Below are 24871 nucleotides of genomic sequence, written 5' to 3'. Positions count from 1 at the left end.
ACTAAAAAGGGAAATACTCTTATACCGCTACATGCAATTGATCCGCAGTAGTAATTTTTGAAGTTTCTTTCTTTCGATTAACTGAAATAAACCACCAGATATATCTGCACCTCCTGCAAAGAATTCTAGTGTTACATGGAGTAGCCCATAATTAGATTCCTTTCATTCAAGTCTTTGTTTCAGGGATGCTCTGGGACATGAAAATTAAACAGGTACTTTCAGATGAAAAATTAGTGGGATTATCTCATTTTAGAGATGGAATATCCAATATTAATTTTGAGGCCAAAGAAATAACAGAAATTAGTAACTTACTCAGTGTTTTTGTGTATGTCATGAAACTTGATAATGCCTGGTGTCTATTAGCTCTGAGTTTTATTTTGGGGGTAATCTCTAAAATATCAGTGACTTCAATACTGTATGACCTTTGCAGCATCTGAAGCAATAGACTCTTCGAATATCTCTGAAACTTGTCTTCTAAAAGAGTTTTTATTACATTTCTGTCTGATTTATTTAACATACCTTTAGAGTACCTTCTATTCCTCTTGTCTTCTGAAGTTGTATCCAGCACATTCTTCTCTGTTGACATGCTTCCACAGAATTTTTTCATCTCAAACCAGATAAGATGTGTTGATTTCTCTTCTCTTAAAATAAATATTATGGTAGTTCAGAGTGATACATACCTTGGCCCTGTCAATAGGAATAGCAAGTTCTTAGCTCTATTAATGATTAAAGAATTTATTTATGATGGGAAAAAATATTTCTATAGGGTTGGAAAACTGTTTTGAAAATATCTGGAGTACTTGGCTTTGACAGAAAATAATACCTTATATATATAAGAAAATATAAGAATATACCAAATGAACATAAACTGTTACATAGAAGGCATTTGATGTTCAAAAAATTAAACATTCACTTTATTTAACTAGCTCTCAAACAGCTTAAACATTTTTGATGATACATAACATGGACTTGATAAGTCAGACTGATGATTGGTAGTTGGTCTTGATGGTATTGAAAGTCTTTTTCAACTTCATCTTGAATATTGTGTTCAGTTGTAGGCCCCAATCTGTAAGAAGGACACTAAGTTGCTTGAGTTTGTACAGAGAAGAGCAAAAAAGCTGGTGAAGGGACTACAAAACAAGACTTACAAGGAGTGCTGTTTAGTATGGAGAAGAGGAGACTGGGGGGAGACTTCATCACTCTCTACAGCTGCCTAAAAAGTGGTTAGAGCCAGGAGGCTGTTGATCACAGATATGATCTCAAATTACACCAGGGGAGGTTTAGTTTGGACATGAGGAACAATTTCTTCGTGGAGAAGGTGGCCAAGCGTTGGAACAGGCTGCCCAAGCACAGAAAGGTCCTTCCCGGGGAAGTAGTGGAGTCCTCATCCATGGAGGTACTTAAGAGACGCAGACATGGCACTAAGGGAAATGATTTAGTGATGGTACTCAGTAGGTCAGGTTGGTGGTTGGACTTGTTGATCTTAAAGGTCTTTTCCAACTTAGATGGTTCTATGATTCTATGACTTTTATTAAGAAATTGAAATTTAGCAGATCATGCGATCTCTGACCTTGTGGCTTTCCAAATAATGTGGATACATCATATTCCTGAATTCACAGGAGTAGCACATGAGTCTGTAACAATGATATGCATGAGGAAATGATCATTTATCTGTATTTCATGCCTGAAGATAGTAGTGACCTTTCAGTTCCATACCATCTCTTAAAACTACTACCCAGTCTGTTCATTGCAGAATTAAATATAAGATCAGAGATCTCAATCAAACCATCTTGCTTTGTAGCTTTTGGGACATCTTATTAAAAGTCAAGTAATATCATGTAAATCCACTGTTACCTCTCTGAGGTAATGAAATAAACAATGTTATTTCATTATTACTATGTTAGAAGGATTTTAAAATATAATTGATTTAGATGCCATTCCTCTGTTCTCTTTTTGTAGTGGTTTGACTCATTAACATGACTATAAGGGACTTGATGCTTCCAGCTGAATTAGCTTCTTCAGGGAAGCAATGATAAACTTCATATTCACTTTATCTGTAACAGTAGATCTTCCTGCTAAATCATCTCACATTCTGTTTTTCACTGCAAGGTTTACTCCAAATGTAAAAAACTTTTCCTAGTTTTGTGAACTACAGTTCTTTTTTTCCTTGTCCCTCAAATGTTCTCATCCACATTTGTTCTAAGAACAACCATGGTTATAGTTATGATTGTTTTAAAATATAATTTTTAATTAGATGTCTGGAAGAACCCCAGAAAAATAGTGTATTTTATTTTATTTTTGAAGTTTTTCTTCTAATTGTGGAAAAATCCTGTAGTGGAAATGCTAAGTCACAGCCTGAACCAGTGATTGAGCACCTGGTAGGAAGGCAGGGTCAACCCAGGGGAGCTCAGGTGCATGCAGTGCCCCTGAGTGACCGAAAGGGGTGGAGCCAGGATCCACCCCCTTCCCAGACCTCATTTGAGGGCTGGTAGGGGAGGTGAGAGTATTTTCCTGGAGGTCTGAGTGTGCCTGAGGCTTTCTGAAGGTAACCAGCTTCTTTATTTCTATGCCTGCAGCTATTGCACTTGAGCAAATCCTCGCTTGTTGCAGCCTAGGACCTTGCTGCTCTGCTCTCATTGCTGCGCTTTCTGTTGCATTACAAATCCTTACATTCATTAATATGTGTTAGAATTCATCAATGAAATGTCGCCCTCCAGTCTAACTTATTTTAACATATTTCTTTTAAATTTCTGGTCACAAAATAGGATAGGTGAACCCTTTAGGAGAGTGGGAGTGTCACCCTTAAAAACATACTGTGGTACCGAAACAATTGGGAAGGAAAACGGTCTTTGTTATGATCATTACTTTATTTATTCATTACCCATTTCTTTCAAGTTTTGTGACTAGTGGGGAAAAAAATTATAGAAAATGTCTTTACGGAATGTTGAGAGAAGAGAGATCTCTACAGTATTAGAAGTGTGAGGGGAAAAAAAATGAACTACAAAACTCAGAACTTTTTAAAGATTACTGTTTGAATTTGTGCAGATAAAGTATGCCATGATAGAAGAAATTTCCCTTCTTTGTTACTCTAGATTATCCAACTGGGCAAGGCTAGTGAAATCAACTTTCTATCTATCTGTTGATAGAAAGACTTTGTATTTGCATGATTTTCTTTTTAAAAAGTATATTCATTTTGTTTGATTTCAGCTGTAGGAAAAGATGTTGAAAGCATAAAATCTGTAATGCCCTCTCATTGTTATACATTATCTGTAAATACCAGTGGAAATTATCGTCATCACTGTCCTCTTTGCCCGTAGCAGCATTATTATTTTTATCATCTAGTTGTTTCTACGCAACTTCTACACAGCTTTGTTTTCCTCTCTTTTTTTGGTGTTCCACATATGCAATGTCATGAAGCCTGTAAATTTCATACCATTTTTGGAATTTTTCCTGATGCAGTTTTTGTTGTTAGAACAGAGTGCAGTAACCTTAATTCACAGAGGTACACTTACATACACTTGTATCTTTTCTAGGTTTCTTTAATGAGAAAATACTACTGGAAAAATTCCAGAATAAATAGCAGTAGTAGAAAAAGGAACATGGAACTTCTGGTCAAAATCATAGAATCATAAGATTCTATGATTGAAATGAAATTCCATGAAATGATGATGAGAAAGGTTATCTATTGGCTGGAAGAATGTTTTGATTGCCACTTGCCTCTAAATATTCATTTCTAGGAGTGGCTGAAAGACATGGACAGATGACAGTAAGAACTACTGGGCAGTCATGGTACTTTCTGAAGAGACTGTGTGTAGGAGGGAGAGGGATTTAGTTCCTGAATGTGCTGGACTGAAAGCGTAGAAGTCCTCAAACACTTGCCTGGCAGCTCAACTCTGCAAAGTACCCTTTACCAGCCTAGTCTTCTGTAAAGGACAACTCTTTCCTTGTGTATTTTACATGAGAGTGTGCCAGTTTCCCCGTGGTGTCCTATTTGCCCATTGTCATGGTACTAAAAATGCTTAATTCCATAGTAAACATCATACAATGAATGAGTTGAAGAATTTGCTGTACTTTCCAAGTACAGTGTTCATATAGCTAGGTTAAAGAGCTCTTCAGCTGAAGGGATAATGCAGCAAAATTGGGCCAACAGAGAAAATTAGGACAGAACAGGAAAGGAGATTTTCTGAATAAATGTACTTAATAATTTCATCTTGTTTCTCAATAAAAAAATGGCAGAAGGTCTAATTTAGCCAAGAGGAATTTTAGAAAGATAGAAGACTATGAGCTGCATTGGCAACTTGAAGTCCATTGAGCTCAGAGCCTGTTTGCATTCAGCTGTGCAGAAACTCTCATTATGTGTTAAATAAGAAGACAAATTCATTGTGCCTGAATTAAACCTGCAGCAGATGTGAGAGCCACAATATTCAACAATGTCTAACTGCTAGCACATATACATCACTGCTGAAAGCTCCTAGGAACCTTTTTGCTGTCAGTTATCCCAAAACAGAAGTAAACCACTACAATCCCCAAGCACCTCGTTTTGGAAAGCCTTATCAGTTCTTGGACAACTCTGTGCAATAGGGTGGAACAGCCATGGCTTCTCCATTGCCCAGTCACTGTGTAACAATTAAACATGAGATGGCTGATGAAGTTTTATGTCTGAGAATGGTATTAACCCAGAATATCCCACTGCTACAGGATCATAGCTGTATGAGATACTGTCTCACAGAAGACTAGTACCAGTGAGACTGATGGAGGCTTGCCAGCAGTCAGAGGCTGCCTATAGCACAGTTTAAAGTTACTGCATTACTAATATTTTACTTATCTTTTATCTTATGCCGTGTTAATGCATATTCAGCATGTGAGAGCAGCAGTCCCCAGATCAGAAAAATATTTAAATCAAATGTGTACTGAGCTCTTTCTCTGGGTCCAATAGTCATTGTTTGTTTTTATTGCACTTACATTCAGTTTCCAAGTGCTAAGTGCCTATAAGTTTTCTCCCTCTGCCAGAAGTAAATAATGTCTTTAGTTTTGTAAATGTCTACGAGGAATTTGGTAGAATGTTTTCATTTTCACAGTAGTGTGCAGTTTGCAGATGTGCAGTAATGCTAAGGATTCCAGGAGATGCCCATGAATGAACTTGGGATAAGAACAGTGCTCACTCTGTACGCACAGTGTACATCACTAAATGAGGTAGTGCCTCTCAGGAAAGAGATTCAGGAGTTCCTGAGGATAGAGGTCAGAATGAAAATACAAACCCACTCAGAAAGGCAGCAGAATGAAAACAGCTGTATTCTACCAGCCCAGAATTGATAATTCCCTCTGAATTTAAAAGGAAAAAGAAAAATGGGCTAAGAAGGTACAGGGAAGGACAGCAAGAAATCAAGGGTAAAGTGGCAAAAGGACAGTCTGGATAACAGAATAGATGCATGAAAGCATATTATTGACCAAGGGCAACATCATGTTGGTCTGTAAGATCACAAACAGTTATTGAAGAAAGAGAAGAGGGAACAAATAGAACAGAGGTATTCAGTTCTTGTCATAAAACAATAATTAGGTGGCAGTCAATAAGGTGGCTCATGCAGCAAATAGCAGGCAAGGAGTTCAATAATATATGAGAAGCTCAGAATGCTAGAAATTTGAATAGAGGTTGACAGAGAGACTGATCTGTGGGCAGGAGGTCCATTAGACAACGTTCAGGGTGCAGTCTCTGAACTGGGGATTTCTCAGTCTGTGGATGGCTGGGGACCACCAGGATTACCTGCTTTTCTGTACTTTTCCTTGAGTACTCACTGTTGCCCATTGTCAGGGTCAAGACACTCTGAGTGGTCTGACCAGATGCTGCTGGTTTTTATATTCTTACATAAATGCTGGGGCAATTTAAGTCTGAATGTCAGTATTCTGTCTAGCTTGTAAATCTTCAATGAATCAGAATCAAAAGTCTTACGTGTGTTTGCTTCACATATGGATCTATATTCAAAAAACCAAAATCGTGATATCTGACAGATTTAACTATGTAGCACAGTTTGAATTTTGAACCCAGTATTGCATGTATATGTGGAGTATTGACGTTGAGCTCTTCATATTCGGTTCACAGATGCTTGAGGGGAAAAAAGCGCCTCAAAAGAAAACTTTCTCAATTAAGTATGAGTCCAAAATTAAAGGAAATTATAAACCTGCAACACATGAAACCAGCAGTGAGATTTGCTCAAATTATTTGCTGCGACTCACTCAGCTTCAGTTTACATGTAGTTTAACTTAGCAGTATAGTTTAGCTTTTGTAGCAGATATAATAAGGACACAGGAGTGGTACTTGGGCAGACAGTGACTGCAGTGTGAAATTATGAAGTCCACCACACCGAGTGCTGGAGTAGGTGTCACTTAACAATCATTCACAGAGTTTATTCTGAGTTTCATGTAAACAAATAGAAAAAAAGAAATGTTTGCGTGGGAAAAGCTTTATAGTAAGAAAGCTGGTGGGGAGGCTGTCAATTCTCTTTCTGAAGAAAAGATGTTACCACTGGTAGTGGTTTTATAACCTTTATGCCAAGAGCAAATCATATTGTTGTGATACACACTGTGGAGTTTGGTAGTGCTAGGTTATGTGAATAAAGGAAGAACAGAAGGACTTAATGAGAATCAGAATACATCTAATAGGGGAATGCTAGCAACCTAAAGGGAAGGGGTGGCACCAATTGTGATTATATGTAGTGTGTTGGCTTTAGTTCTGCATGTACAGTATTTCCTTTCAGGGCAAGGAGGACTGTCCGTAAGCAGCGTATTTGTGGTCTAGAACATAGCATTGAAGATCAAATGTTAAGTAGGAAAAGCCTTGCAAACATTCTGCCTACTTTCTAGGTCAATCAGACATTACCTAGCAGCTCTGTGGAATCCTGGGACCTGCAGAAGCAGGACTGCTGGATTTCCAGTTTTGGGCTGTCCATATATACTTTGAACAGAGGCGTTTCTTTCAAGTTTTCATTTCTTGGTTGGTATAAAAGTAAACCAGTAGAAACCGTTTTTGTCCGGAGAATGAGGTTTTCTGCAGACTTCCTTGGTTTTATTGTTGTTTCACATTAGGGAAGCAGCAATGTGCATGTATTTATAGTGCTGATACAAAAGATTTTCTGAATATTCTGTGTGTCCACAGTGCTAGCCATGTCTCTCTACCTAGTAAACTTTGAAGTTCATGTAATTCCAAGAGCTCACATCTGTCACATTGCACACAGAGCTTTTTTCCCCTCATCTCCTGCAGGACCACAGTAAAAACTTTGAGTCACTTGCTAAGCATCTGGGGCTGGCAACTGCACTTCAGCATCACAAATGTGATAACTGTACACGCCAGATAGCAAAATCTTTGAACATTCAATTTTATATCCTGACCATTTGGGAACATTAAAAACTCTCGTGGGGAATGAAGTTGTTGTACACTGAAAGCAACATATAAAATAAGGGTAAATGCTTAAATGATTTCTTAATTAAATTACAACAAACACTTACTTACTATGTGCCTTGGGGAAAGCACTTTCCAATTAGAATGAGCTTCTGAAACACAAGGTGGTATGTTTAATTCAAAGCAATACTATATGTTTTATTTTTCAGAATGTTCCCTTTCTATAAAGGGAATACACAGAAAGAGGTAGCTTGCTTGCACTTGGAGAGAAAATGAAGCCATCTAGTCTTGCTGACATAACATAAAAAGCACATTTTTTTATCACTAGGGTGGGGTTGCTTTTACATATTAGTAAAAGCAGACGTGATTTGCAGAGTATTATCTGGGGAAGGGAAGAAAAGAATGAGCTGGAGTCAAGCAGTAGTAGAAAGTGAACCAGCACAGATGACTTTCAGAGAAAAAAAGTTTTCTTTCTCAGTTGTATTCCATTATTTCATATTTTTTATTTTGGAGAAAGAGTATATTTACTTCCAAGTGCTTGATAAAATGATGAAAAGCAGTAACTATTGCTGAGCAAAACTTCTGCTTTGAATCCAGGTTCATGTCGCATTTAGCTGCCCAGAGAGTATTTAAACTGGACATTATTTCTGGACATTAGAAAACACTACTTTTCTGAAAGAGTGGTCCGGTGCTGGAATGGGCTGCCCAGGGAGGTGGTTGAGTCACCGTCCCTGGAGGTGTTCAGAAACATTTAGATGTAGCGTTGAGAGACATGGTTTAGTGGGGTTATTGGTGGTAGGTGGATGGTTGGACTAGATGATCTTGTAGGTCTTTTCCAACCTAGCTAGTTCTGATTCTAAACAGTGAACTGTTTAGAATCTGTTTAGCAGCTGTGAGCATTATTTCACATAAACAATGTGAAAGATAACTGTTAAGGATAAGTGCGACTGTGGTTTTATGTTTTCTCAAGACTGGGGAAGTTTGCATCCTTTAAGATTTTCCTGGTACCTAAAGACTTGCTGTGAAGTCCTAGCCTCTCACAGAATTCAGTGTTTTTCTGGTTGACTTCAGTAGGGCTTGTATTTTTATTTTCCTAGGGACTTAATACATAAGACTCCAGTAAATGAAACTAGCAGATATGTTCCTCTTTGGAAAAGTAAAATAAAATGGAAGTGGTTACAGACCTGAATGTGACCAACACACACTGAAAAAATGATTCATATGACGTGTTTATTGATGTGTTGAGGAGGGAAGGATTTTGTATTTTTGATCTTATCTTGGTTATTGCTGTATAAAGAGTAAATAAAAATCTACCATCACCCACATCCCAACACTACTATTTTGTGCTCTATTCCTTTGTAATGACTACCATATAGTGACTACGATCCTTCAAATAATTGAAATGGAGGTTTTTTCATGATGTTTTTGAATAGGGCAGGAGGTATTTGTGAGCTGCTGGCAAGCAGATATGAATAGAAGATAATTAGACGAATATGTAACTTTTGGAGAGCTGCAGGCATTATGTCCTTAGTGGGAACTTCTGAATACAGGAGGGAAAAAAAAGAGGGAGATCTCCAATTACATTTATTTTGAATATGTGATGATATATTTGGACTTTCAAAAAGATTTGTGTTTTCACAATGAGTTTGCTTATGAGGGGCCTACAAGACGATATTAGGAGACCTGAAGGGGCTGTTTCCATTTGCTCTGCTTTGCCATCTCTCACTTTTCACTGCAGTCCCCAGAAGGGTAGTTTGACCAGGCTGCCTTCAAGTTAGAGAGCCAAAGTCAGCAGAATGCATTTCTGCTTAAAAGAAGAAAAAAAAAAATCTCTGTGCTCCACAGGGCTGAGAGCCTCTAGGATGTGGTGAGGCATTTGTATTGAGTGTAATGTACCAGAGGGCACTGAAATAGCTCTTCAGGGCCAATGCTTTCTTTTCCAGGGTATCAGTGCTCAGAGGAAAGGCTGGTAACCCAAGTAAATGGAGGAAGGGAGTGTCTTCTAATCCGTGTATACCATGGCAGAATTCAAACCTGTGTGTGTCTTATGAGTCTTCTCCCTGTGGAGATCATAGTGAGGAAGAAATTAAACAGTTTTGGAGCAGAATCAGGTTCCCACGCAACAACAGGAATTGTGTTTTATTACTAGTTTTAAAGCAATTCTATAAATTAGTGTGGCATGCTGAATGCCCAGAGCTGAAAATAGAATCTTTATTCATGTGATTTTCAGCAAAACTGTCACCATTGCTTTCTTTCTTCTCTCCAAGTCTGAATGTTCACTTGGGAGAAAGAGGTATACTCCTACTGTGATATCCAGTTCTCAGTGATTTCAAAATAGGGGTCTGTTAAAGGTAGACTTGCAAATGGCATTTAAAGTCTATTCTGTCTGCAACCCTTGCATCAAGTCAGATCAAGACTGTCTCACTGTACATAAGTTAGCATCTGTCTGACATTTGTCTCCACATAGGTGTCTGTCTACCTCAGTTGCCATCAGCTCTCTTTAAGCACTTTTATGATAAGATTAATCCAATCCATTTTAGGCATCTTTTTTCAGGATGAAATTGTATACAAAAGTTTTTGTTTCTCTCCAGCGATTTCAAGTGAATTTGAGGTGACTAACTCAGAAATAGTTGCCTCTGTCACACCTGATGTGTTCCATCCAGTGCTGGTGTTATGCTGAGCAACAGCAAGGATCAATTTGGTTCTAATGTGAGTGTGGCAGGGATCTGACATTTTCCTCATGAATTATTAATGATACAACAATGCCCAGGAGAAATACTTGGTTACTCATCCCTCTATGCAATAATCCCCAGTTGTTCTCAGGAATAAACTTGATATTTTGTTTTTCTTCTCCATTCAGAGTTATGGAATGGTATGTCGCAACAATGAGTTATGTTAGATTAAAAAGAGGATTATATTTCTCATTTATGATGGCATCTTTTGAAGTGCTTCCCAATCTTTGGCCCCAGAAGAGGCCCCCAGAGGAGAGCTGTATCTGTGAAGTCATTGCTGATACAAGGTTAATGCGCTGGGCTTTCATCTGCATTTCTGTTTGACTGTTCTGAGAATACTACAGTGATCCCTTCTGCATTTGTAGTCATTTAACTGTGAGGGGAAGAAAAGGATGCAGAGATGTTAGTCCTTACATTCCTCATTGAGTATATGCAGCACCAAGTTTGGCCACAGAAATGAGCAGATCAAGAGCTAAATCATCTTTATCATAGGATGATAGAATCACAGAAGGGTTGAGGTTAGAAAGGACCTCTGGAGGCCATCTGGTCCAACCTACTGCTCAAGCAGTGCCACCTGAAGGTGACTGCACAGGATAATGTCCAGGCAGCTTTTGAATATCTCCAAAGATGGAGACTTCACAACTTCTTTGAGCAACCTGTTCTAGTGCTCAGTCACCTTCACGGTAAAGGCATGTTTCCTGATTTGCAGACAGAACTTCCTGTGTTTCATTTTGTGCCCACTGCCTCTTGTCATGTCCCTTGCCACCCCTAAAAAGAGCTTGACTCTGTTTTCTTTGCGTCCTCCCTTTGAGTATTTATAGACATTCATGAGATTCCACCCATTAACCTTCTCAAAGCTGAAGTGTTCCAGCTCTCTTAGAATTTTCTCATAGGAGAGATGCTCCAATCACATCATCATCTTTGTGGCCATTTGTTGGATTCTCTTTAGTACGCCCATGTCTTCTTTGTACTGGGGGCCCAGAGTCCCTTGATGTCCTCAAGCTTTACACTATTTTATTCTCACACAGTCTGAACTTCTAGATAAACTATAGCGTGAGTTGTTATACTTTGATGACAAACTTCAGTCATTTGCACTTAAACCAGTGACACTTTCACATTTACATTGTTATGACTATGAAATTATTATTTCATATTACTACTGTGAGTAGTAATAGTAGCAGGAGCCCTGTGAAACCAACTCAGTGCAAAGTAGCTATGTAGTTAGCAGATATCCCAAAGTATTGTAATCTCTAACTTATTAGCTCTCCTGATGAACACTTTAATGTAAAAAATGGTACATTGGCAGTATTTTATATATTGTAATTATTTTACAAGTGAATAATCATATACAAGAGTATTTCTTAACTCTTGTAGGAGTTTTAATATCCATTAAACTGACAGTTTCTCTTTGGTACTATTAAAGTGCTATTAACACACCACTCGGGCACTTCACAAAGAAGTCTACTTTCTTGAAGTTTTTAACAGCTTCTTTATAAAAAGCTTAGGACACTGCTTGCTAATTAGCTAGCAACATTCAGAGGGTCATCAACAATGAGATTCTTTGTGACTGGTGTTATTATGTGAGGCTGTCACAGGAATTAGAGATTAATTTGTATTCCTCTGTGACTCAGACACTGCTTTTTCTATTTGTGAGGAAATATACAAGAAAATGTTTTACAGTCTTCCTTTATAAGCTCTTAGTTTTCTTGAACCCCAATATCTGTTTGCTTTAAAGGCTAGTAATGTATAATTATCTCTGTGCCGCCTTTTTTGGTGCTTTTAATGATAATCATATGAGCTGCTCAAAAAAAGGCACAAAGCACCCTTAATGGTTGTTTCTGCTCCCATCAGGTATTAGTGACTGATCTGCTGAAAGCATTTGGAACTACTATTTTAAAAATCTCCTTCAAAATTTCAGAAGGTAATCCCTGTCTCTTAGATCTTTCTAAAAATGTTTTTGAGAAAGTGATGTCTCCACTTGTCCTTTATCAACTGACTCAGGGAATGTCAAACTTGAAGTTTAAGTAGATAGATATCTTGACCTATGAAATTGTAATTAGATTTTGTGGTTATTGCTCTCTCCTGCACAAGCTTGGCACAGTCAACTTAGGAAAGGGAGAGGAAAAAGGGAAGGTAGGGAAAATATAAAATCCTTCTTAAACTTACAAACTTTTGTGCCTGAATAACTTTACTATTGTTAATAGCAATATAGTTGTTAGACTATTAATGGAGAAGATGTGCCTTCTTATGATCTCCTTTTAAATAAAGATCTGTAGCACTTAGCTATGGGAAAAGGTTATCATTGATCTCAGTTTGCAGTAAAATGAAAAATAGTATCTGCATAATCCCAGATAATAAAGCACAATCATAATTTTCCTCCTGGGTCATTCAGCTCTGCCTTGCCATTTATGCCTCAATACTTCTGAACCTGTTCAGAAGGAATTTGAACTGTGGACAAGGATTTGCTATATATAGTAGACCTTATATAGGGTATGTCAGGTGGACCTGGGGACGTGTTAGTGGAAATCTGTGTCTTTTTCAGTGATACAGCACACAGACTACTTAGAAAATCATTAATGTAGTTTCTTTGCATCAGGAAGAATATTTCCATTACTTTGGTCATACTCAAATTTTCTTTTTTGAGTAAAGCTATTTATTTTGCAGGACAAGAGGGGAAAGTACCTTCTGTATACTAAGCAACAGAATTCAGTTTTCAATCTTTACCATTTTTTTAAGATGAATTGAAAAACCATGGTCTTTATTACCTTTTGGCAAATTGGAGCTTGCTTTAAAACAAGTAACTGCTGCTATATAAACTAGGAGCCAAGTTCTGTAAAACAACAAAGCTTATGAATAAAATTAGTTATATGGATAAGTTTATTTACATGCTTTCTATCAGAACCTGGGACTAGGGATGAACAGTCTGTCAATTTTATGATTTCAAGCTACAAATACTCATAATCTGTTTATATACTAATTTTTGATAGTGAATATAAGCTGTAATTGTTATGGTACTTACAGCTTGACCAGTTGCAAGGCAATATTTTTTTGATCTACGTATGATGATTTCGGAATAAGCAGGTAGTAGGGGGAGACACGGTCTTCATGTCCATAGCCAAATTCATAGCCTCACTCTTCCCCTTAGCTGTTTTTTGTGTTTATTATGCATGATTATGTGTGAAGTCTTAGTAGTATCTCTGTCATGAAAGAAAAATGTTGTTAAATTTCCAGACTTGCAAAGATCTTCCTTATGAGGAATCACAGAAACATGGAATAGATAATACATGGAGGTCCATTTCAGTCTCAACTATTCCAGCTTCCTTTGTTTAAGGAACGTCAGCTGCAGCAGGTGGCATGGGACAATGTCCAATTGGGTTTTAAGTATCTCGGGGAATGGAGACTGCACAATCTGTCTGGGCAACCTCATGATAAAAAAGTTTCCTTCTATGCAGACATAATTTCTTGTTTTCCACCTTCTACTTGTTGCTCCTTGTTCTGTCACTGAGCACCACTGAGAAGAGCAGAGGCTCCATCATCTTTGCACCACCCGTACACACACTAGTAATATCTCCCTGAGCTTTCTCTTCTCCAGTTTCCCAGCTCTCTCAGCCTCTCCCCCTCTGAAATGTGAGCTATGTGATAGAGTTCAATGATTTCTTTGTGGCCCTTCACTGCTCCAGGACTCCATATTTTTTTAGAGTTGCAAGCACAAAACTGACTCAGCACTCCATATATGTTTCACCAGGAGTGAAGAGGGAGGAAAGATGAGCTACCTTGATCTGCCATCAATGCAAAATGCTGCTGGCCTTCTTTGCTGCAAAGGCACATTGCTGGCACATGGTCCATTTGTTGTCCACCGAGACCCTCAGGTCCATTTCTTCAATGCTGCTTTGCAGCCAGTCAGCATGAAATCTGGGAGAATTAACCTCTTAATGCCAAACTGGCTTTTGTAACTATGATTTAAACTCTAAGGCTCAGATCTGTACTGAGACTTAAATGTATGAATGCTGAATGTCACAGCACAGAACCTCTAGTCACTGAGCTGCAGAAGCTGAGATCTGTAGCTGGGAGGCCTACAGTGGGCATGTGGAAGATTAAATGCCTTTGGAATAGGACCAGTGTGCTTAGTGAAAGCTCACTCAAATTAGCTATTTAAGCAGGAAGCCGCCTACTCCAGCCAAGAGTGAGATACTGAGGACCAGGATGTGTCCTAAAATCCATTCTCCATCTACTCAAATTTCTTCTCTGGCACTTGCTAAAAGAGGCCGACCCCTACAACAATTTCCTGAAAAACCTGAATAATGGCCATTTTCTCCTTTTTCCTTCCCACCAAAACCAGGGTTAAAGCCCTTATTCAGTGTTTTGAAGTGTCAGTTTTAGTTCTGCCATTTGTCTGAGAGGGACCGCTTTTCAGGAGAGTGCTCTAATGTCAAGTTATGTACTGAAGCTCTTGCACTTCACGTAACAGATTTAAATATTCGGTGGATATGAGAGAACAGATGATTTTTTAGCTTAGCGAGTCATCAGAGAAGCAGAGGCCTGAACCTTTTCCTCCCTTCTCATTCTCTTGTCTTTAATTGCATTATACCAAATGTGACAGCATCAAGAGAAAAGGTAGAAAACGTCCTTTCATCTTTCTAAGGTTTTACCCAGCTAATGGATGTAGGTCAGAGATACTCTGCAAATTTCATCCATAAATCTGTTTGAAGAGACTGTTTTTTACCTCACATTTGTACAGTACTTAGACACTTGAGTACAGATGACTTTACTTAGGAGCCCAAACTTTGCAGATTGCTGCAACAATGCCAATAGTGACAACTTATGAAACATCATGATTATTTTCACTTGTGTTGTCTCCCAACGACATGATGAAATGGATCACTTTTCTCCCATTCAGTTGAGGAGAGAAAAGTTAGGAAAATAGTCTCTTCCTTTTAGAAAGTTATCATGTTTAGGTAAAAAGAGCAATGTCAGAAGGATTACATAAACATAAATATTACAAAAAATAATAATAGGAGTTAGGTGTACCATAGTGTATAGATAGATACTTAATTAACAATTGTCCTTAACAGAACACAGTTTAAAAATAAACAAACAAAAAATCCACAATTTCATGGCAGATTGCTCTCATCAGTAATCTGATGTTAGGCTGGTATAAAATTTTTCATTCACAGTGAGTTTGCTACTAAATTAATTTTCTGTGTAAAAGTGATGCAGTTACATAGCTTTTCAGGATAAAATTCCAGGATTAATCACATCATGCCTGCTCTAAGCCATCCATCACTTCCTAAATGTTTTTGATTTTCCTGGAATGAGGATGTGTGTTCTGGGATACAGCATCAGGGTGACTTCCAGAGGTCAGAGCAAAGCTTGTGCTGTGCAGAGCTGAAGGAATGTGCACCACTTGTAGGTCTCTGAAGTCTGCCAGTTACTGGAGCAGCATTATAACACCCGGGAAATCAACTCTATACCTCAGCTTCCCTCACCTTAAGCATTTCTTGAAGAACATTGAGGGTAACATTGGTATTGTGTTTACTGTGAGTATGATTTTTATATGCCTGTTATAGTTGTTCCATTCTTATTTCACTTTTGTTTATTTTTTTCTGGATCTTCTACTGTGTCAGATGGACTATTTATTTTTTGCAGATTGCAACCAGCAATTAAAGCTCTAACTGCCTCCCCATTTTTCATTAGTGGATCTATTGTCCTTCAGTTTTATATGTGCAAATCCACTGTCTTCACAATATAGCTAACAGTGCAATCTGGACATTCACATTCCTATGAGGAACGTTAATTCTGTAGTTGTTGTCAACTGAGGGACTAGATCCACACTCACTATGCCCTGAAATACTCATTTGTTCTGATAGGTGATTTAGGCGTAGAGTAACATAGAGTCAGATATCTGTTTTGTTCTCCTGGACCCTTGGATAGCCTTCTTTCTATCTTGACTATGTTCCAGATGGTCCGGAGTAATGAGAACGGTGAAAGAAAATGGTCGAGTTGGAAGGAATAAAAAAAAGGAAAATGGAAAAGAGAAGGCAATTAATAGTTATCTGCTTTTAACTTCTGAATTAATTGTTTGCAGTGTGATTCACTGCAGTTCATAGGCACATATTGGCAAAATAGCAGAGAACTAATCCCAAGACCTCTTTCTGATGCTAGCCCTTCCCAGGTGCTCTCCCCAGCTTGCTCTTACTCCCTTTCGAGCCTTAGTTCCTCCCATCTCTGACTGCTCTATCTTTGTGAAGGTTGTGTGAAATCTAGTACAAACTGAAAGAAACCCTACAAGTATGTGGGTTGGTTTGATTATAACTGAAAACAGTCTTTCTATGTCTCAAGAATGAAATGAGAATGTTTTATTCAGTGTTTTCAATATCAAGGCTATAGGAGCTGATGCAGAAGTTTCAGAATTAAACTTTATTGCTAGTAAGGTGCAGAGAAACAGATGAGATGACGGTAACTATTCTTTCTAATCTTTGGATCTACTATTTCAATGTATTAACTAAACTTGGTATAAAAGACTGGGTTTACACAAAACCTTTTCGTTTATCTGAAGATACGTTGTTGCATGTCTGACATCTAGATGCCCTACTGCTCTACCTCCTCTACAAGCTCAGAATACAGAGATAGGCACTACCCAGAAAGAATTTCAGCAGTTGTGAACTGGAGTAGTGTCACTGACTTTTTGAGATGTATTTTAGATTACAGTGGTTGAGGATCGTGGTCACAATGGCTGTGAAGAAAAAGAAGTCAAAAATAAATGCTTATACAAAGCAATCCTCTGGAAGAAGCCCTCCAGTGCAGAACTGCTTTGTTCCATCGCCAGAAATATCTTCAAATATTACCTGACTAGTTTGGCTAAAGCAGCCTTACTTCAGAGCTCTTCTCTGTTTTTCTGACAGGCTAGGCAAGGAGCAGCTCTTGGAAGGATGATCAGAGCTGCTATTTCTTGTTCTTATCATAGGCATGTTGTACCTGTTGCAACCCTGCATAAGTTGCAGAGGTCTTTCTGCTACTCTGAGAACATACCTGGAAGGATGTATTGCACCATGATGAGAGCTGGGCAAGCAAATCTCTCAGGCCACCCTTGTAGCTGTTCAGCTTCACTACTTCTGAGGTCTTTTATGCACCCTGTGAACCCATCAGGGAGTGGTTAGTCAGCAAAGGCAGGACAAGACAAATCTCATTCTGTGAGGTATATGAATGTGTATGTATAAGGTATTTGTAAAATATAGGTCATCAGTAAGACTGGAGAGGAAATGTGACTAAGATTATTCTTAAATATACTTGAAAACGTGACCAGGGCAAATTTGATCCCCGATCACCAAAGCTGCAACCCAAATACTAAATTTTGATCACATCTATTGTCACTTCTTAAGGGCTCTGCATAGCAAATCCTTAAGAGAAAACATTTTTGAAATTAACTTTCAAATGCAGATAACTAATTTGGAGCTTGAAGCAGTGCTCTGGTGTGCATGAGCCCTGAGGCAATAGAAACCACTGTCCTGGAAATACATGTGCCTTCTTATTTTACTGTTCTTAGCTGCATGGGTAGTTACACAGCTTCAGCCACAGCTGTCCTTTGTTGTACAGATGGCTAACAAAAGCCTGGGATGCTTTCCATAGAGGGAATGACAGTAAATGAACTGAAGCTGTGCTGAAGTTCTGGTCATCAGTTAGCAAGGGAGATACACAGATGGTAATTTTTGCCTTTGCTATCTTAAGGGTTGTTTTTCCAAAATCAATTATTTAATTCTGCTTCTCCATTATTACTTTTTTGGGGGTTCTCATATTTGAGAAGATACAGTGAAACATGAATTTAAGTAATGACCCTGCAGACCCTGTTGAATTATTTCAAGAGCAAATCCAGAAGTGAGTCAACCTGGATCTTGGTTGTTTTAGAAAATTTTTTGCCAGTAGTTATTTGGCTTCTCGGTTAATTTGAAGCTTCGGGAATGATGGAAGTATGTGGGTGGTAATGTGAGGGTAGGCCAGCTGAGATTTTAACCTGGTTCATTGTATTCTGCTCAGCTGGGGCAGCAGCTCTACACTTACTTGGATTCTACACTTTAGGACAGGAGGTGCTCTGTAAAAGATGCTATGTCTTGACACTGAAACTCTGAGACACAGCACAAGCGCACCAAGAAAACTTATTGAGTGCTCCTGCACCTCTAGTGGTCTAGGATCTTTTGCTATACTTACAGCTTTCTTTGTTACATCAAGTCTGAAATGCAGCGTATCTATAATTCTCCCTTCTGTAAGCAAGACCTGATAATTTCTCAGACCATTCATCTGTCTTAGTCCCACCACTACTTTGTTGTGAAATCCCATATTGATTTTGTTTTGTTTTTCTGTGCTTCTTACCACTCACTGTCTCTGGTATCTGGTCTCTGCAGTTTTACTGTTGTTCGTGAGCATTTGAATTGTCAGCTGTGAGATACACATGTACTGCAGGAAGATGTCCATTGTAATGGTTTGGAGGATTTTTATCTCATTTTCCACTAGTTTGTGGCAGCACTGAGTTCCTTTTTGACCTATCTGATCTTTCACTGACTTCCTACCATAAAGAACACTTGCATGTCTTTTTGCTTTCATCTTTACTTTTTAGATACATGATGATGTATAAAATCTGCCTGGAAAGTTTAGCACTCCTTTAGAGACAAGAAATAAATATCATTTTCTGCTCTTTATAACACAAATGTAAAGTTTGGAGCTCAAACTCAATTTTGTGACAGAACGTTTTTATGTCAGAAAATGGTGTTTTGATAAATTGAAAAATTTTGCAAGGACCTGTCAATTTCTTTAACACTTGGGAAAATGCTGCCAGCAATGCTACTTCTGAGAGTTTTTATTTTCCTTTTGCTTGCTAACTCTAGCCAGCCTCTCTCTTTGCCTGCCAGGGATGCAGGACAATCGTCTCCAAACATCCTGCCTTACTGTATCTGTACCTCTGGACTCTTCTGCTCCTTGGGATGCTCATATGTCCAAATGGCTCATTAGATAGTCTGCCTAATTACTCTGATCTTTAAGTGTTGTGAGCCAGGCCCTTTCTCTTTGGTCAGTTTGGCTCCCTTGTTCTTAAAATGACTGCACTGGAGTTAGATGGGCTCATGAGTTTGCCAGTTGGTAGGAAGTGCAGCTGTCCATCTGCTCTGCAGCTTGTGAATAGGCTACTTGGATTCTGGTTCATTTGAAGTCAGGGGAGCTGACGGACCACAAGGAAGTGTACTGGCTTCTAAGTATATGGGAAAAGAAATGTGTGAGGCCAGGGAGAAAAAGTAAATTTCAGCAAAGATATTTATACATACATGTAATGCTAGACTTCTCTGCAGCTGAAAACAAGCCTTGTTGGTACATTTACTACACCACCAGCCACAAAATGGGAAAAGGGAATTTCTGAAGATGTGCAAGAATACAACTGAAAAATGCATATAAATATTCATATTTGTTGGCGATTTTAATGCTTACATTATTTGAATAACGTTTTAACTGTTTTCCTTGAAGAAATGCAAAGCACAGCAATAATCTAAAATACACTTCCTGTACCAAGCTGAAAAACATATTTCTAGGAATCAGTAAATTTTCAAACTCTTCTTAAAACATTTTGACTGCCTGGTGATACTGAGTTGAAAGCTTCTAGAATCAGAAGAGGAAAGTTTTCTTCTCCACCCCACCTTTACTCTCTTACTGGAGACATAAGTTACAGTAAAAATTGAAACTTTTATTATAAAAAAGTTAGTATTGAAAAATTATTTCAGAAATGTCTGTAGATGAAAGGAAACTTGATGAAATGAAAAACTAAATAAAGACAAAGAACTAGGATACGTGCACTCACGTAGGCTGAATCTTAAGAACCAAATAAAAATAAAACATCCAAGAACAAGTACCCAAACACAAAGATTTCAGTAAAAACTTTCACAAGGAGCATTAGAAGAGCTTTACTGCAAGACGTAAAAGGTGAATAAGTATGTGAGAACTCTCAAAAAGGAGAAATTTAGAGTGAGTTGTTTTTCCTCAATTTTCAATAGATAAGAAAAATGATCATCAGTAAACAACAATAATCAGAAAAAATATTAATGATAATAGTTGGAAGAGTCAAGACCAAAGGGCTGTTAAAGAGCTTATAAACATGTGTCACCCTGATTGGCCTTCAACTTTTAATATGCTGGAGTTAATGCATTTCTTATTCACCCATCAACTTGGACAAAAAAAAATCAGAAATAAAATAATTTCCTATCAGAAAATAGGAAGAGTAAATTTACTTGCTATAAGAAAATAGAAATTTGCTAATCAATGGCTCCTAAATTTACTAGACTGGGGCTTTCTAACATCATGTAAAAGAATCAATACTCCTGATCTAAGACCAGTGTAAATTAGAAAAGCTCTATTGACTAAATTCAAGCCGTGCTGATTTACACTGGGTAAGAACCAGAACCATAGAGCAGGTGTTTAATAGAAAATGTGTAATATTTACAGTTGAATGATTAAGTGAAAATAATTAGATATGCACCTCTGTAAGTAATTTGTCCCTTGCTGTGTCTGTATGAATGTCAATGTTACCTAGTACAGTAGAAACTCTTTAGTTTGCAAAGAGACATCTAGTAGACCTAGTTATTTTACGCAGTGTTTTTGTAAGGATTGGGCTGGGAACAAAGGAAAAATCTCTTGACGTGCTGGTTTCTTACTTTTTCTTACTGGTGAAGTTGTTTTCCACTTCCTCTGAACTACAGGTACAGGTCACAAGGACAAGGTAAAACACTTCCCTAGTATGGAATTTCCTGCATTGATGGAATGCATGTGGCAGTGATCTTTGCCATAGCAACTGAAACATCTCTGAGCCTGGAGACTAAAAGTTCTTGTTCTATGGAGGGGAGACTGTTTAGAAAAATCTTTAGGTCTAAGCCAAGGTGCTTGGCGAATGAAGGTTATTAACTAGGAAAAACTAAACAAGGTGAGAGACCACATTTGTACTATTATGGGACTAGATGTGAGCAAAAGGAGAGATCAGATATTAAATAAATACAGTTACGTTGCACAGCTCTGTTGAAGAAGCTACAGAAACAGGGTGAACTAATAGTAGCCCTTTGTGGAGACACTCTTGTCTTAGATTAACCAGTGTGGCTGGCAGGTGGTTTACGTGCACAAGAAGGGGTGGACTTGATGTTCACATTTTTACAAGTTCCTTTCATTCTTCGGGCCTAGTGGCCTTTGAGTTTATGTTGTAGAGTTCTCCTCTAATGATAATTATTTTGCTTCAGGCATACCAAATGCATTTGTTTGCTGCATAACTGCATCTGATTTTGGTTCATTTATCTTCAAACGGTGTAGTATTACCTTAATGGAGGCTTATCTTGTAGATCTTATTTATTTAGACTCATATGAAAAAAAAAATGCTCATGCCTGACTTGCATTGTATTAACAGTGATATGTAGAAGAGGAAGGGTGAATGTTCAGTTATTCCATTGACAACATTCAAATGTGTAATCTAACATTTTGGCTTTGTTTACAATGTATTCATTTTTTTTCCATTTTAAATAAAAGAAAATTTGCACTTCAAGCAAAACCTCTTTTCAGGTGATATTGCAGTTAATGGAAGCTTTAATTGCTGTAGACAAACATCACTACAGTGCATAGAATGTAGTTTTAATAAGTTTGTTTAAATTGGACTTTGAAAGAAAACCTGAAGCATTTTTAATGCTATATTTTAAAAAAGTTCAAGGCAGTAGATTTAATTTGGGTAAAATAATTTGAAAGGTTTCTAAGACTTTACACGCTATATTAAAACTTTGAAGTCCTGAATGAAAGGAGGAAAGTTAGGAGTGTTACCAACTGTTTGAATGCTGTACAGATAGGCTATCATTAAATATACATCCATAATACATTTTCTTGAAACATTCATAACTTCCATAACACAGTTTTCCATAAAACTTCTCTAACCAATACATATCTATGGAGTGCTCAGTATTTTACTGACAGATCAAAGGAAAATTGAGTGCCTATAGACGTCTTAGGTTTGTACATCTCAAAGGGTTGCCAGGGATAGAAATGGAATTGTGAAAGGAAAGAAACAACGTGTTCCTGGTAAATTATAAAAACTTGGAGTCGTACTAGTAAAGCCTATTCTAAGAGCTTAGTATTGTAGAACGGCTACACTTTCGTTCACGTGTCACTATGTCTATTGGTTTAGGTCTTTGTCAAGGTGCAATGGATGCCTACAATAAATGGAAAGCAGTTCTACAGAAGGGGCAGTAATGGCTGCTTGATCCAGCAGTGGCTTCTGTCTGGCCCAGGAACACAGCAGGTCGAAGAATTTATCATCTCTGTGATTTATAATCCAGCTTCTGGATGAAGTGGGGCTCCTATGGTCAGTGCACATGGGACTAGCACGCAGAAGGATTTCCTGGAGTCTTCAACCAAGATCAGTTTGGAATTTAGGTAAGAACTGCTCCTCCATGAAAGCCTGGAGTATCTTCAAAGTTAGGAATTATGAGATGGATGTTCTGAACTACCAGATAATAGTGCGAATCTTTATTCACCTGAGTGGGCCTGAGTGATGGATCACGGGGGCTGTTGATTTCACAACGTCAGGATATCATTGCTAGCTCTTTTTCCATCTCTGTCTCTTGCTGAATCTGACAACCCCCTCTCTCCCTTTCTCCACACATGGTGTTTAAATACTGCCAGCCAAAATCTGTCATATTTTGTGTTGGCATACAATGTGCCAGCAGCCTGATTCAAACAGCCAAGCATACTGTCTGAAACATACGGGTGTCAAAATTTGGTTGGTAATCAAATCAAAATGCATCTGCTCATACCATTTTCTGTGCTTTTGTAGAGTTAGGAAAGTAAAACAGTCTTGGAATTCTGACATGTCTACTTCAAGTAGGAACACAAAATCTGAAATACAGAAAGCTTTTAATTTTTTTAAGGAAAAAATAATGACCTCATTGATGTTCTCCCTATTCCCTTAACGTAATAGCTCTTGTTGCTTCTGTACTAAAAGGTGTAAATATAAACCATCAAGAGTCAACCAGCAAATGCAGACCTTATCTAAGTCTGGCGTGACTAGCTGGAGTTCTTACATCTGGAGAATTTCCTACAAGAGATACAAAATATATCAAAGAGAGATATTGATTTTTCTGGTATTAATCATAATAATTCCACAAATGAAAGATATTTTAATGAAAGATTTGTTTTCCAGTATTAATATTTCTACATTTCTGATATACAGTTGTAAAGAAATCACACTTTTTGCCTACTTTGCTTGCGGAAGTTCTAAATATTGACCTGATCTTAGGAATCAAATCTATTTTTATCAGCTCTTAGATCAATGATTGATAGAAAAACTGTAAAAAAAAAAAATACAGCTGTAAAAATATAACAGTCTAAGTAGAGTGGTATTTGATAATACTTATGGGAAGATAACAGTAAAAAGTAAGTAAGCTCCAGAATAAATCTCTGTTGTAGGAGTATCAGAAGGACCTTTTGGTCAGAACAGTGCAGCCAAGACTTTTCAGAAGATAAGTACTGGCCTTACAGTTACAAGCTTTTAGACACAACTGTACTGTACTTGGCAAATGTTATATTGAATGGAGCTAAAGATGATACTATCCTATGTTTAATATCTTTATTGTTGTATGTGTATTTATTGTAGGGCATGGCTTTTAGTTAAAGGGTTACAGTATGTTCATGAGATGTGACTAAAAAAAATCAGGATTCTAAATAGATGGAGCAGTCTACATCTCTAAAGTCAGCCTGCATGGGAAATGTTTAGTCACAAAATAAAACATTTTAAATCCCTCCTTTCCAGGAAAATCCTTTGGCTTAAATTGTCTAGGTTACATTTTTCCTTGCTGTTATAAAACCTCAGGAATGAAACCTGTGCAAACCTGTCTACGAGGATCATTCTAGACAGCTTCTGAAAGAAATACTCCCTCTGGAGGAAATCTGGTATGATGGTGAAGTAATATGTGACTGAAATCCTCATGGATACCTGTATAGACAGATGACTTTGATCTCTCCTTTGTTCCTTGCCCATTATCCCACTTTCTCATTGTCTCTGGTTTGATTCTTTTAGACCCACTACTGTTATATCAGGGTGAGTGGAGGCAGGCTGCAGTAAAGGTTGTGCCCATTTCCTCGTGAATCACCTGCTGAGATGGCCTGCTGGTCAAGAGAGCTCTTGTTGCATATTGGTTACTTCCCATACTCTCCGAAGTTGATGCTGAAGGGATTTCTTGTGGCTTCAACTATTTGTTGTGCTGCTTTTGGAGTAATACCACCCAATTTACTCTAATTTTCTGCCCTTCATTCTTCAGCATGGAGGTGATCAGAGAGAATAAACATCTAAGACATCTTGTTTCTTAGTTTTCAGAACTGTAATTTGTTGCTCTGCCAGCTGCTGAAAATGGAAACTGTAATACAAAAGAGGTTAAAATTTGTCTCAAATAAGCATTTAACTTAGCTTTAATGAGCTAGTTACTGTATATTAATTAAATCTAAATAGCTCATTGAAAGACTTACTGTGATTTTTTTTTCCTTGCCATCTGGTTAGCTTGTTTTAAATGACAAAAGCAGTAAGTGCTTAATTATGTTCTTATTAATACATTTTTGGTCCTGAATCTTCTGAGATTTTTAATGGGCATTTCTCAAGGTATAATGAAAGAATAGAGAATTTGTTATCTAAGAGTAATTACTTGCACTAACAGTTTTGCTACTGAGTTCTGCTCTAACCTGCCTTTGGAAC

At 37.8% G+C, this 24871-nt stretch overlaps 1 long non-coding RNA gene across 1 annotated transcript in view; it reads left to right on the top strand.

The window, feature by feature from the left end:
• Nucleotides 1-24547, top strand: part of LOC110396774 — an 82090-nt gene extending 57543 nt beyond the window's left edge. The window contains exons 2-3 of the long non-coding RNA XR_002437244.1: nt 22313-22560; nt 24203-24547. This is a non-coding gene — a long non-coding RNA (uncharacterized LOC110396774). The remainder of the gene's footprint in view (nt 1-22312; nt 22561-24202) is intronic.

Source organism: Numida meleagris, chromosome 3 (genome assembly GCF_002078875.1).
Source record: "Numida meleagris isolate 19003 breed g44 Domestic line chromosome 3, NumMel1.0, whole genome shotgun sequence".
In the NCBI taxonomy this organism is placed as follows: Eukaryota; Metazoa; Chordata; class Aves; order Galliformes; family Numididae; genus Numida; species Numida meleagris.
The sequence above is the reverse complement of the archived record's forward strand: the minus strand, read 5'-3'. Positions and strand labels throughout refer to the sequence as shown.